Genomic DNA, 13,791 nt, shown 5'->3' with positions numbered 1-13,791 from the left:
CTCGGACTTCCAGCATCTGCAGATTATTTTCTCCTGTCCCGGCGTGTGCGTCGGTGTCCCTCATTCACGAGTGTCAAAGGTCCCTCGGCATAGGTGCCAAAGTTGAACATCACTATCAGTGTAGTGTCCCTCAAAAAAATCTGTCCATGCTCCTTCACATGTGTCAGACACACATGCTGCTGGGGTCAGTGTTCAAAGTAAATTGACGATCAAAGTACATATATGTCACTAATATACAGCCCTGAGAATCATTTTCTTGCGGGCACTCACAATAATTAAAATAGAATTAAAGACAATAGGACAGACAACAACCAATGTGTGAAGGACAACCAACTACAAATATAAAATGAGAAAATAATAATACTAATTAAGCAATAAATATTGAGAAAATGAGCTGTAGAGTCCTTGAAAGTAAGTCCGGAGGTTGTGGGAACAGTTCAGTGATGGGGTGTCTGATGTTATGCTGTCTGGTTCAAGAGCCTGGGGATGTGAGGTAATAACTCATTCTGAACTTAAATGTTGTGGGTCCTGAGGCTTCTGTGCCTTCTTCCTGACAACAGCAGCAAGAAGAGAGCAAAACCTGGATTATAACCCCTCATTCATGAGTGTAAATGTCCCTCAGAGGATCTGTCAGTGCCCCCTCATGTGCATCAGTAGCCCTTATTCACAGGTGGCAATGTTCCCTCATTGGCAATGTAGTTCACCACAACGCTCCTCACAGTGGGTGCCAATATCCTTTCATCATGGATGTTGACATTTGGGTGTCAATATTCTTTACATCATACACGTCATTATGCCACATGGGTGCCACTATCCCTCACAATCAGCATCAGTGACCTCATAGTAGTTCAAGTTTTAAGTTTAATTGCCATCAACATTACACGTGCAAATGGCTAAATGAAACAACATTCCTCCAGGACTAAACAGTGCATACAGTTACACACAGTTGCAGCATATGAGCCATGGTTGGCAGAGTTCTAGAAGAACTCTGATCTCATCTGCTGCCTTGCGGCTATACCCACTCACGGGGAAAGCTTTGTGAGTAAATCCCAAGGGAAAATCCGGAGCTGGCGTACCCATGTTAAATTCAACACCAATTGGCACCATACAGTATCGGCCTCTGCTGTACCTTTGGACACAACTTCTGTAATGAGGACCAAAGGAGGCCTTCAACAGTCACACACAGAGCACAGCACATATAGTTACAATAGGACATACTGTCACAAAATAATAGTAACACAGGTCCGAGTGTTCTCCTGGAGCCAACTTCCTGTAAGAACAATCACGCAGCAGTTCCTTATCTCCCATGGCCAAAAGTAATTCAGCTTATCCTCTGGGGAGCACACACTAGGGAACAGCATTAATGAGAGAGTTGGCCAGCCTGGCAAGACCAGGCCCAAGGCATGAGGGCCTGGTCTTTAGGCACGGATTCCAGTGAGCCTGCTGCACCTCCGCTCAGCGAGGAATAGGCCCTTCAAGCTGCACTGCCCAGCAACCACCTGACAGCCCCATTTTTACCCTAACCTAATCACAGGACAATTTACAATGACCAATTAGCCTACCCTAATTGGTACGTCTTTGGACTGTGGGAGGAAACCAGAGTGACCAGGGAAAACCCATTCCATGGAGAGGGGAGGACATAGAGAGACTCCTTACTGAGGACGCTGGGATCGAACTCCAACGCCCTTGTGCAGTAATAGCTTCAGGCTAACCATGGCAACCATTTACACTTAGAATGGAATCAGGAAGGACAAAATTGGTGAGGTGAGTATCCTGATTGATTGCATCATGGTCTGGTTGAAAGCACCAATGCCCAGGAATGGAAATATCTGCAGGGTGGTGGATACAACCCAGTCCATCACAGGAAAAGCCCGCCACCATCATTACCACAAGAAAGCAGCATCCATCAACAAGGGCCCCAACCCACCATCCAGGCCATGAGCAGAAGGTACAGAAAGCTTAGGTCCCACATCACAAGGTTCAGGAACCATCAGGCTCCTGAACTAGTGTAGATAACATCACATCCAACAACTCAACCTCGTTTTACAAATCATGTTCTCAGTAGTTTATTTTTGCACTCTTTGTCTTCTCTTGCACATTGGCAGCTTGTCAATTTTCATAAACTGTGTTTCTTTATTTTCCTGTAAGTGTCTGAAAGAAAATTGATCTCAAGGCAATATACAGTATGTAACATACTGTAGATAGTTTCTCAGATAATAATTTTACTTTGACTTAGCAGTTTTGAGTTTGAAAAAGGAGAAACAAGTTACCTCGGCAGGAAAGGAGGATTCAAAAAGAAACTAAATTTAGAGCAACAGAAGGTAACGAGGGAAAGAATAGGCCTCGTTAAGGATCAGTGTGGTTGTCTACATGTGGAAATATTTCTCGTTTGTACTTACCATGAAGGTGGTTATGGAATTTAGTAAGTTCAATGAAGGGAACAGTGATATCCTGAAACATATTGATATTACTAGACTAGGTGTTAGAACATAGAATACTAAAGCCTTTGGCCTGTGATGTTGTACTGACCCTTTAACCTACTCCAAGTTCAGTCTAACCCTTCCCTTCCACATCGCCCTCCATTTTCCTTTCAACCATGAGCCTATCTAGGAATCTCTTAATTGTCTCTGATGTATCTGCCTTTACCACCATCCCTGGCAGCGCATTCCATGCATCCACCATTCTCTCTCTGTTGCTCATTTTGAGCTCCATAAAGGTGGAGAAATTCCAGAGGCCCAAGTATGTGGGAAGATGTGGGAGAAAAGGGAAGAAATTACTGGGACCCTGGCAGGTTTTTGGGTGAGGTACTGGAAGACTGTGGCTACTGTGAGATTATCTACAAAGAGCTCCAAACACAAGCCAGGAACCTACAGGCTGCTGAGCCAATCATCAGCGGTGGAATAGTTACTGGAGTGAATTCCGAGTCACAGGATCTCTCCGTACTGTGAAAGGCAGGAACTGATTGTCAGAGTGTTTTTGTGCCTGGGAAATCGTGTCTCTTGAATCTAATTAAGTTTTATGAAGAGGTGACCTAGAGGACTGATGTGATTAAGCTAGACAGGGTGCAGAAAGCTTTCACAAGATGTTGCCAGGACTGAAGGGCTTGGGCTACAAGGAACGTGGAACAGCACTGCACATTACAACCCTTCAGCCCATGATGTTCTGCCACCTTACATTAACATACCCTATGATCAATCTAACCCTTCCTTCCAATACAGCCCATTATCTTCCATTTTTTTCACATTCTTGTGCCTGTTGTATCTGCCTCCACCTCCACTCCCTGCTTTCCATTCCAGGTATCTCTGTGTTAAAAACCTACCTCTGACATCTCCCCAAAACTTTCCTCCATTCCTCTCAAATGTATGTCCCCTGGTATTTGTCGTTGCCACCCCAAGAAAAAGGTGCTGGTGGTCCACTCTATCTATGCCTCTTATGATCTTATACACTTCCATCAAGTCACCTTTCATCGTCCAATGTTCCAAAAAGCCCGAGCTCACTCACCCTTTCCTCATGAGGTCCAGGCAGCACTCTGGTAATTCTCCTCTGCGCCCTCCCTGAAACTTCCACATCCCTCTTACAATGAGGTAACCCGAAATAAGTGTGGCCTAACCAGAGTTTTGCAGAGCTCAACAGTACCTCAACGCTCGAGGTCAATCTCCCAACTGAGGAAGGCCAGCACACGACGCACATTCTTAGCCACCCTATCAACTTGCATGGCAATTTTGAAGGATTCAATTTCAAACTTCTGAAGTGCATCACTTAACACTTCTCTTGATTGAGCTCTATCTGCCATTTCTCTGCCCAGCTCTGCATCCTGTCCATATCCCTTTGCAACCCTATCCACAACACCTGCAACCTCTATCATCTGCAAAGTAATCAACCCAAGCCTCTACTTTCTCATTCACGTCATTAATAAAAGGTTTACAAAGACCAGGGGTCCCAGCACAGACTCACTTCAAAGTCAGTGACCACTAGTCACCGAACTGCAAGACGAATACACTCTCTATTACCATCCTTTGCTTTCTGTGGGCAAACCAATTCTGAATCCATACAACCAACTTTTTATGGATCTGTTCCCAGTTGGCTGAGGGGTAATCTTATATTTATAAAACCATGGGAAAGATGATTAAGGTCACAGTCTCTTTCCCATAAAAGGGACTCTAAAAATAGAGGGAACACACACAAAATGCTGGTGGAATGCAGCAGGCCAGGCAGCATCTATAGGAAGAAGCACTGTCGACGTTTCGGGCCAAGACCCTTTGTCAGGACCAACTGAAAGAAAAGATAGTAAGAGATTTGAAAGTGGGAGGGGGAAATCCAAAATGACAGGATAAAACAGGAGGGGGTGGGGTGAAGCTAAGAGCTGGAAAGACGATTGGCAAAATGGATACAGAGCTGGAGAAGGGAAAGGATCATGAGACAGGAGGCCTAGGGAGAAAGAAAGGGGGAGGGGAGTACCAGAGGGAGATGGAGAACAAACAGAGTGATGGGCAGAGAGAGAAAAAAAGGGGGGGAATAAATAAATCAGGGATGGGGTAAGAAGGGGAGGAGGGGCATTAACAGAAGTTAGAGAACTCAATGGTCATGCCATCAAGTTGGAGGCTAACCAGAAGGAATATAAGGTGTTGTTCCTCCAACCTGAGTGTGGCTTTATGTTGACAGTTGAGGAGGCCATGGATAGACATATCAGAACGGGAATGGGATGTGGAATTAAAATGTGTGGCCACTGGGAGATCCTGCTTTCTCTGGCGGACAGAGCGTAGGTGGAAAATAGGATTAAGGCAAGATGGGAAGGATATAAAGGAGACTGAGGGGTAAGTTTTTCCGTACACAAGATCAAGCTACCAGGGGGAGTGCAGGAGATGGTAAATTACAACATTTCAGACATTTGGACGGGTACATGGATTGGAAAGGTTTAGAGTGATATGGGCCAAACACAGGCAATTTATGCAGTAATGACAATTTGAGCCAAATTATGTGCCTATAACTCAATGACTACATGGTTTCTGCAATTCTATGTATAACTGGTGCACATTCTCACTAGTTTGTATTCAATTCTCCTAATTTCTCCTAACATGGCAACATTGTCTGGGCTTTCTTAATTACTTACCATGCCTACATTCTAACCAAGGCATCCAGTTCCCTCTGCATCTCAGAGTTCCATTTTCTTACTATTTAGAATTTTAGGTAACACGTTTCATTATCATTAACCCTGTTTGATTCCATGTGCCCACTCACTGTGTAGTCTCGTCATGTCTTTTTCATCACTTATAATCCACCTGTTCTTGTCTCATTCTGTTACAAACCACACCTGCAACACTCATCACCATGGCTACCAAGGTCCTTTACCATCTTACTGATGTGCCTTTTGCCCTGGGCATCCATGTTTCCTTCACTATTTCAATAAGCCCCCTCATTATGGATGCCAATGTCCCTCACCATGGGCATCAATGTGTCTTGTGCCATGAATTCCAATGCTTCCTTTGCCTTTCATTGTGTGCTCCAATGTCATTATCATCCTTGGGTGCCCATTAAATGCCAAGGGTTCTCACCAATACCCATGCACTGCACTCTCTTGCCCTTGGTGTCAAGTATGCAACCCACCACCTTTTCAGGCTGCATTTTCCAGACTAGTATGTGGCAGAGGGTTTGAGGTAGAACCCCACCTGAGATTGTCCATCTTGGCCAGGCCCAGAAGGACAGTGTGCTACAGATCTGCTAACCTAAGCTAACAGCACAGGAAAGCCAGACGTGAGATTTATCAACAGGTTGAATGGCATCGCAACCTTGCACGACATCAGTAAGACCAAGGAAATGATTGTAGACTTCAGCTGGGAGAACACACAACAGCCCTTATTGTCTCAGCCAGCTCCATCATGGCCACTAACCTCCCCACCAAGGACATCTTCAATGGGTGAGGCCTCAAGGACCTTCATCACCCAACAATTCCCTCTTCTTATTACTACCATCAAGGAGGAAGTACAAAAACCTGAAGATCCATACTCAACGTTCAACGAACAGCATCTTCCTCCCTGCCATCAGATTTCTGAATGGACAGTGAATCCATGTAAAATACCTCACTTTTTACACTACCTGTTTATTCTTGTAATTTACAGTATTTTTAATGTATTACACTGTACTGCCGTCACAAAACTAGATCCAACATACATCAGTGATAATAAATGTGATTGTACTCTCAGAAGGCAACTAGATAACAGATGCACAATTAACTCCCCAAAACAGTTATCATCAGTACTTTAAACAATGTTGATTTGAGATTAGATTTTAAAGCCATTTGAGGATGTCCCATTGAAAGCAGCTGCAGCATCCTTCCCATCCATCTCCAGTTGTTGGGCATTTCTCTCATTCTGTACCTGTCCCACTGACTCGGTCTAGAGTCCCCACAAGTCAAAGTCTTCAAGTGATGGATCACTTCTTCAATCTTCAGCCATCGAGTTCCAGCAGCTCACCACCACTGCACCTCACCTCTAGCCCAGGGCTTTATCATATGGTCTTTCACATGGCTCACCAGATTGCCATGGATCGTGAGACTGAGGTGACTCCCTCCCAATCTCTCAGCGCCTGGAATGCAAACCTCCCTTAGTCAGGGCAATGGCGATGACACCAAGCCCCCATTGAATAGGTGAGGAACTCCTGTACACAGGTCCACTGGGACTGATTGCCAGGGCTGCAGATGAGGATGAGGTTCCAGAGGGAATGCAATCGGGCGTAGCAGTTAGCACACTTCACCGATTTCCACCACTACGTGGGTGTTGTACGTTCTCCCCAGTTTCCTCTGGGCACTTTGATTTCCTCCCGCACTCGCAGGGTTAGGGCCAGTGTGTTCTGGGCATGCTATGTTGGCCCCAGCACATCCTCAGACCATGTTGGTCACTGATGCAAAACTAAACATTAACTGTATGCTTTTGATGTAACTTGCGACAAACGAAGCTAATTTCTCTAATCTCTACAACAGTAGCCAATGTACAGCAGACAGCCTCGCCCCGCAGAAGATGGAATGGCAGAGTGGAACGTGGAGGGGGATACATTGGGCCCCACACTGATTCCAATGATAGGGATATGTTTCCGTGAAAAATCCCCGTGAATACAGACACATTGGTCCTACAGTGATCAACACTGAACCCCATGGACACAATGGATGTTTCCTTTAGTGGGAGAGTCTAGGACCAGAGGCCATAGCCTCAGAATACAAGGACATCCCTTTAGAACAGAAATGAGAGGGAATTTCTTCAGCCAGAATTTGATGAATCTGTGGAACTTATTGCCTCAGATGTCTGTGGAGGCCGAGTGATTGGGTGTATTTAAGAGGGAGGTTGTTAGGTTTTGGTTAGCCAGGGCGTCAAAGGTTATGGGGAGAAGGCAGGAGAACGGGGGAGAGAGCTAGAATAAAACAGACACGATGGAATGGCGGAGCAGACTCAATGGGCCAAATGGTCTAATTCTATTCCTATGTTTTATGATCTTAATGTGGCAAAAGTCCCCTACAAGCCAGTCACAAAACCCACCAGCTTCACTAACTCCTTTATAGGAGGAGGTGCCTGGCCTGGCCTAGACTTGACTGAAGCCACAGCAAGCTGTATATTTCAGGGGTAATTAGGGATGTGCATTAAACACTGGCAACACCTACATTCAGTCAACAGGGCTGCGGCAGACAGAAAGAGATATCACTCCGTTTATTTAAGTAGTAAGAGAGAGCTGACAGATAGACACTTAACATCAGGTTAAAAGAAAGCCTGCAAGCCATTCGGGGGTGGGGGGGGGGTTGGTTTCAGCTGGTTTTGTCCGCAGCTTCACAAGTCCGACGATGTTTCTCCGTGCCTGCCAGCACTCCAGCATGTCATGGCTTAGGAGGGACCAGCCAGTGTACCTCCCCAGTGGAGAATCCAAAGCTTGGGAATGAAAAGAGTTACAATCTTCAGATGGGACCAGCCGGAAGGTCTGGATGGGGGGGGGGGGGTGGGGGACCAGAACACATCTGGAATCATTTCCTGGGCTGATTCAGGGTAGGCGGTGTCTGAAACATCAGTGAGCGATGCTTTATTAACTTGTGTGTATTTTCCATCCAGAAGCACTGTGAAAACAAAAATAAAATAGTGATTCAGTGAACGGCTGATGCTCTTCCTCAAAGCAACATTACCACTTTGCCCTCGTACTCCTTGTGCACAGAAATCTGTCTACCTCTCACTTAAATGTATTCATCCTCTTGGCCTTCCACAGTTGATATTCCACACGTTCACCACCCTTTTGAAGCAACTCTTCTCATCAGGGAGGAGGGACAGGAGCCTGAAGACACACCCCCCCTCAGTGTTCTAGGAACAGCTTCTTCCTCTCCGCCATCAGATTTCTGAATGGTCTACGAACACATGAACTACTCATTATTTTGCTAATCACAAGAGGTTCTGCAGATGCTTGACATCCGTCTTTCTCGAAGGACCATCACCATCACAAGCCTGGGGGGAAGGTATGGAGATCCTGAGATGCCCAGTTGTTAAGATTCCATTCTCAGCCTCAACAGCGTGGCCCAAAGGAAAGTTTGCAAAGCGATACGTTTGGCATCAGCTCAGCTGCAGGAGCTGCCGGAAGGACGTTCAATGATGTCCAGCTGCCTGAGGGTCTCCACTCTGGACTTGCTGTCTGGGTTTACTCCCGTAGCCTTCGTCTCTCCCGAGGCTGCCCACAAGGCAGTGGGGCTATTTACCCATAGCTGGGGACCAGGTTCATGAGCACCAGGGCGTGCCCACACACTAGTGGGCCTACGTGCTACGTGTGCAGGGGCCAGACCTCCCTGTCCTCTGTAGTTCAGCCTGAGTCCGAAAGTCTGTGTCGTCATCAAGGAGGCACTACTTGAGGCTTGCTGTCAGAGAGGCGATGTGAGACCTGCACATACAGCTGTCCTTTTCGCGAGACTGTTAGCCAGCGGTGGAAGCTGAAAGTGAGAGCGACAAGCACTACCCACTGCACCCATCCCAACAACCATTTCCACACCCAGAGTAATACAAGTACTCTGGAGGAACTCAGCAAGTCAGGCAGCATCCATAGAGAGGAATAAACAGTGATGAGTCTCAACCCGAAATATTTATTCCAGTCTGCCTGATCTGCTGAGTTCTTCAAGCATTTTGAGAATCACTATTGTGCTTTCTCTCTCCACTCGTTTATTTTTAAAATATTTCTTATTGTAACACAGTGATTTTTTAATGTACTCCACAACTACTGTTAATCTACAAATTTTACGACATACGTCAGGGACAATAAACCCTATTCTGAGGATAATGATGCAAGAAGGTCGGCGTTTAGTGCCCTATCCCAGTGGTTTGTGGGGGTTAGAGATCTCCCACAGGTCAAAGCACAGCAGATTTCCTATTGCTGGAGACCATGAAGGAACCAGGGGTTCCTGGATCAAGGTTTCACAGTCATTAATACCAGCATTTTATTTGAGATCTACTTACTGCAATAGAATTAAATTCCCCAGCTACTATTGGATTTGAACTAAAGTCTCTAGATCAATATCTGTAGATATACCTCCAATAGCTTAAGGTTCTTTAAGGTTTCTGTAGCAGGTGGGGGGGGGTGGAAATAAGCTCCCACTATCAATAGATACTTCCAATGGCGTGCGCCTCAAATAGCCTCTGCCAACCAAGTCCAGCTCTTGGCCTTCACGTGTGGTTTAGCTACTAAGCCTGGCGGAATAGTTTCTACTGACTGAAGGGGCAACATTTGTTACAGGCTCCTTAAAACCAGTCGCTTCAGGGCAGATGGGACACATCAGCCGTGGTTGGCACTCCATCTAGAAGGAAAACTCTGATCTCAAACCTCCGCTGCCTTACGACTATACCCACTCACGGGGTAGGGAGTATACCCGGTGGGAAAAACCTGGAGCTGGAGTCCCTAAGGCAGACTTACATTGAGTTCAACACTGACTGGCAACTCCTGCGACATTTCTGGTGCCAAACTGTGTCAGTCTCTGCCGTTCCTTTGGGTTCATCAGACACGTGGAGAGCGGAGCTTGCTACGTGGGCAACAGCTCACTCTCTATATCCTACTGCCCAGGCTCGTGTATCTAGTCATCTAGGATGCAAAATCGATGGTGAACTCTGTCTAACCGAGGCCCTCACACCCTCGCTGCACCCCAAACCAAAGTTCCTCATTTACTGCCTGTGGTACTTAGCATGCTGGACCGAGAGGCACAGCCTCATTATTCCTTTACGAAACTCTTTAATTACCTTCACCTCAATCCCTGGTCTGGTAAACGTCTCTAAGGACTACTGGGAAGTTTGAGGCCGACAGGGAGACAGACAGAGACGCAGAGAGATCGTAAACATTGAGAAAGCAGCAATGCCATTGATTCTGACAGTAGTATCCTGTTGGATTTCACTGGCCGAATATTCCCCCCTGCCCACTTTCCCCGGATACCCATCTCTTACCATCAGTTTGTTGACACGGAGGAGAGAGACCTGGAACTCGGTGACCTTCTGCAGATTCTCTTGGAACCTCAGCAACTGGGCGTTGAGCTCCTCCACAGCCTCAGCCAGCTCTGCAAAAACACAGGAGGCCGTTAGAAGAGATTTGGGGGGGGGGGGGAGAGGTAGGGGTGGATGGTGTCACACAGGGCCAAGGTAAGTGGGTGGCTTGGGCAAGTCTTGAGGGAGCAAGTGGGAGTGCAAGAGGTGAGGAGAGGGGAACTTGGGAAGAGGGAAGGTGAGGGGGAGGGGTGGGGTGTAGTGGAGGGGGAGGTGGAGTGGTGTAGTGGAGGGGAGGTGAAGGTTAAGGAAGGGGAGGCTGGGAAGCAGAAGGAGGAGATGGTAAATACGTGGTGGGTCAGCGGGAGGGAGGTGCTGGGTGCCGGGACCCGGGAAGGTGAGGGGGAGGGGTAGGGGTGTAGTGGAGGGGAGGTGCTGGGTGCTGGGACTCGGGAAGGTGAGGGGGAGGGGTAGGGGTGTAGTGGAGGGGAGGTGCTGGGTGCTGGGACTCGGGAAGGTGAGGGGGAGGGGTAGGGGTGTAGTGGAGGGGAGGTGCTGGGTGCCGGGACCCGGGGGTGTAGTGGAGGGGAGGTGCTGGGACCCGGGAAGGTGAGGGGGAGGGGTAGGGGTGTAGTGGAGGGGAGGTGCTGGGTGCCGGGACCCGGGAAGGGTAGGGGTGTAGTGGAGGGGAGGTGCTGGGTGCCGGGACCCGGGAAGGTGAGGGGGAGGGGTAGGGGTGTAGTGGAGGGGAGGTGCTGGGTGCCGGGACCCGGGAAGGTGAGGGGGAGGGGAGGTGCTGGGTGCCGGGACCCGGGAAGGTGAGGGGGAGGGGGAGAGGTGTAGTGGAGGGGAGGGGCTGGGTGCCGGGACCCGGGAAGGTGAGGGGGAGGGGAGGTGCTGGGTGCCGGGACCCGGGAAGGTGAGGGGGAGGGGAGGTGCTGGGTGCCGGGACCCGGGAAGGTGAGGGGGAGGGGAGGTGCTGGGTGCCGGGACCCGGGAAGGTGAGGGGGAGGGGTAGGGGTGTAGTGGAGGGGAGGTGCTGGGTGCCGGGACCCGGGAAGGTGAGGGGGAGGGGAGGTGCTGGGTGCCGGGACCCGGGAAGGTGAGGGGGAGGGGTAGGGGTGTAGTGGAGGGGAGGTGCTGGGTGCCGGGACCCGGGAAGGTGAGGGGGAGGGGAGGTGCTGGGTGCCGGGACCCGGGAAGGTGAGGGGGAGGGGTAGGGGTGTAGTGGAGGGGAGGTAGTGGGTGCCGGGACCCGGGAAGGTGAGGGGGAGGGGAGGTGCTGGGTGCCGGGACCCGGGAAGGTGAGGGGGAGGGGAGGTGCTGGGTGCCGGGACCCGGGAAGGTGAGGGGGAGGGGAGGTGCTGGGTGCCGGGACCCGGGAAGGTGAGGGGGAGGGGTAGGGGTGTAGTGGAGGGGAGGTGCTGGGTGCCGGGACCCGGGAAGGTGAGGGGGAGGGGAGGTGCTGGGTGCCGGGACCCGGGAAGGTGAGGGGGAGGGGAGGTGCTGGGTGCCGGGACCCGGGAAGGTGAGGGGGAGGGGAGGTGCTGGGTGCCGGGACCCGGGAAGGTGAGGGGGAGGGGAGGTGCTGGGTGCCGGGACCCGGGAAGGTGAGGGGGAGGGGAGGTGCTGGGTGCCGGGACCCGGGAAGGTGAGGGGTAGGGGAGGTGCTGGGTGCCGGGACCCGGGAAGGTGAGGGGTAGGGGAGGTGCTGGGTGCCGGGACCCGGGAAGGTGAGGGGGAGGGGAGGTGCTGGGTGCCGGGACCCGGGAAGGTGAGGGGTAGGGCTGGGCCCCGCTTTTCCCGCACCTCTCGCTTCCGACATGGCAGCGGGTGTCCCACCGGACCCAGCCTCCGATTCCCGCCTTCATCGGGCGGACGGTGGCCGAGCAGCCGGTCGGTGGGAGGAGTCGCGCAGTTGCTCAACTCCAGAGCCCTGAATTAAACACTTTCAACCCGAGCATACACAGTTCATTCACGGCACAGCACAGGAACAGGCCCCTCAGCCTAAGGTGCCTGTGGCAATCACAATGCAAAATTAAATTAAACCGCTTCCGACTGCACAATATCGGGAACGAGTAAACTCAGCGAGCTCCATCATGGGCACTGACCTCCCCAGCACCCAGGGCACTTTCAAACGGCAGAGCCTCAAGAAGGCGTCATCCCTCTCTTCTTGCACTATTTATAGATATTTGTATATTTTATATGTAGTGATTTTTACAGTTTTTTTTTACCATGTATTGTACTGTACTACTGCCGCAAAACAACAAATGCCTGTGATATTAAACCTGGTTCTGATTCTATGATCCTTATCCCTCCATCCCTTGCATTTTCATGCGTCTGTGTGAAACCCTCTCCCACTGTCATACAGTCCTGTGCAAAAGTCCTAACATGTAAAAAAATCTATAAAACAAAGCAACACACACAAAATGCTGGTGGAACAATAGACAATAGGTGCAGAAGTAGACCATTCGGCCCCTCGAGTCTGCACCGCCATTCTGAGATCATGGCTGATCATTCACTATCAATACCCAGTCCCTGCCTTGTCCCCATATCCCTTGATTCCCCTATCCATCAGATATCTATCTAGCTCCTTCTTGAAAGCATCCAGAGAATTGGCCTCCACCGTCTTCTGAGGTAGTGCATTCCACACCTGCACAACTCTCTGGGAGAAGAAGCTCTTCCTCAACTCTGTTTTAAATAACTGACCTCTTATTCTCAATCCATGCCCTCTGGTACTGGACTCTCCCAACATCTGGAACATATTTCCTGCCTCAATCCTATCAAATCCTTTAATTATCTTAAACGTTCCAATCAGATCCCCTCTCAATCTCCTCAATTCCAGCGTGTACAAGCCCAATCTCTCCAATCTCTCTGCTTAAGACAGCCCTGCCATCCCAGGAATCAACCTAGTGAATCTACGCTGCACTTCCTCAACTGCCAGAATGTCCTTCCTTAAACCTGGAGACCAAAACTGTACACAATATTCCAGGTGTGGTCTCACCAGGGCCCTGTACAAATGCAAAAGGACATCCTTGCTCTTGTATTCAATTCCCCTTGTAACAAAGGCCAACATTCCATTTGCCCTCTTCACTGCCTGTTGCACTTGCTCATTCACCTTCATTGACTGGTGAACTAGGACTCCTAGGTCTCTTTGCATTTCTCTCTTACCTAACTCTACACCGTTCAGACAATACTCTGCCCTCTTGTTCCTGCTTCCAAAGTGGATAACTTCACATTTATTCACATTGAATGACATCTGCCCACTCACCCAGCCTATCCAAGTCTCCCTGTATTCTCCTAACGTCCTCTT

The 13,791-nt window shown here is 49.5% G+C and overlaps 1 long non-coding RNA gene across 1 annotated transcript; it reads right to left on the bottom strand.

Annotated features, from left to right (window-relative positions):
• Positions 1 to 7,679: 7,679 nt before the first annotated feature.
• Positions 7,680 to 12,467, bottom strand: LOC132399569 (uncharacterized). Its single transcript, XR_009514021.1, has 3 exons — positions 12,288 to 12,467; positions 10,443 to 10,552; positions 7,680 to 8,092 (listed from the first exon to the last, which is right to left on the bottom strand). It is a non-coding gene; the product is annotated as an uncharacterized LOC132399569 (long non-coding RNA).
• Between the last annotated feature and the right edge of the window lie 1,324 nt (positions 12,468 to 13,791).

Source organism: Hypanus sabinus, chromosome 9, assembly GCF_030144855.1.
Source record: "Hypanus sabinus isolate sHypSab1 chromosome 9, sHypSab1.hap1, whole genome shotgun sequence".
NCBI classification, from domain to species: Eukaryota; Metazoa; Chordata; class Chondrichthyes; order Myliobatiformes; family Dasyatidae; genus Hypanus; species Hypanus sabinus.
Note: the sequence above shows the minus strand (reverse complement) of the source record. Positions and strands in the feature narration are given on the sequence as shown.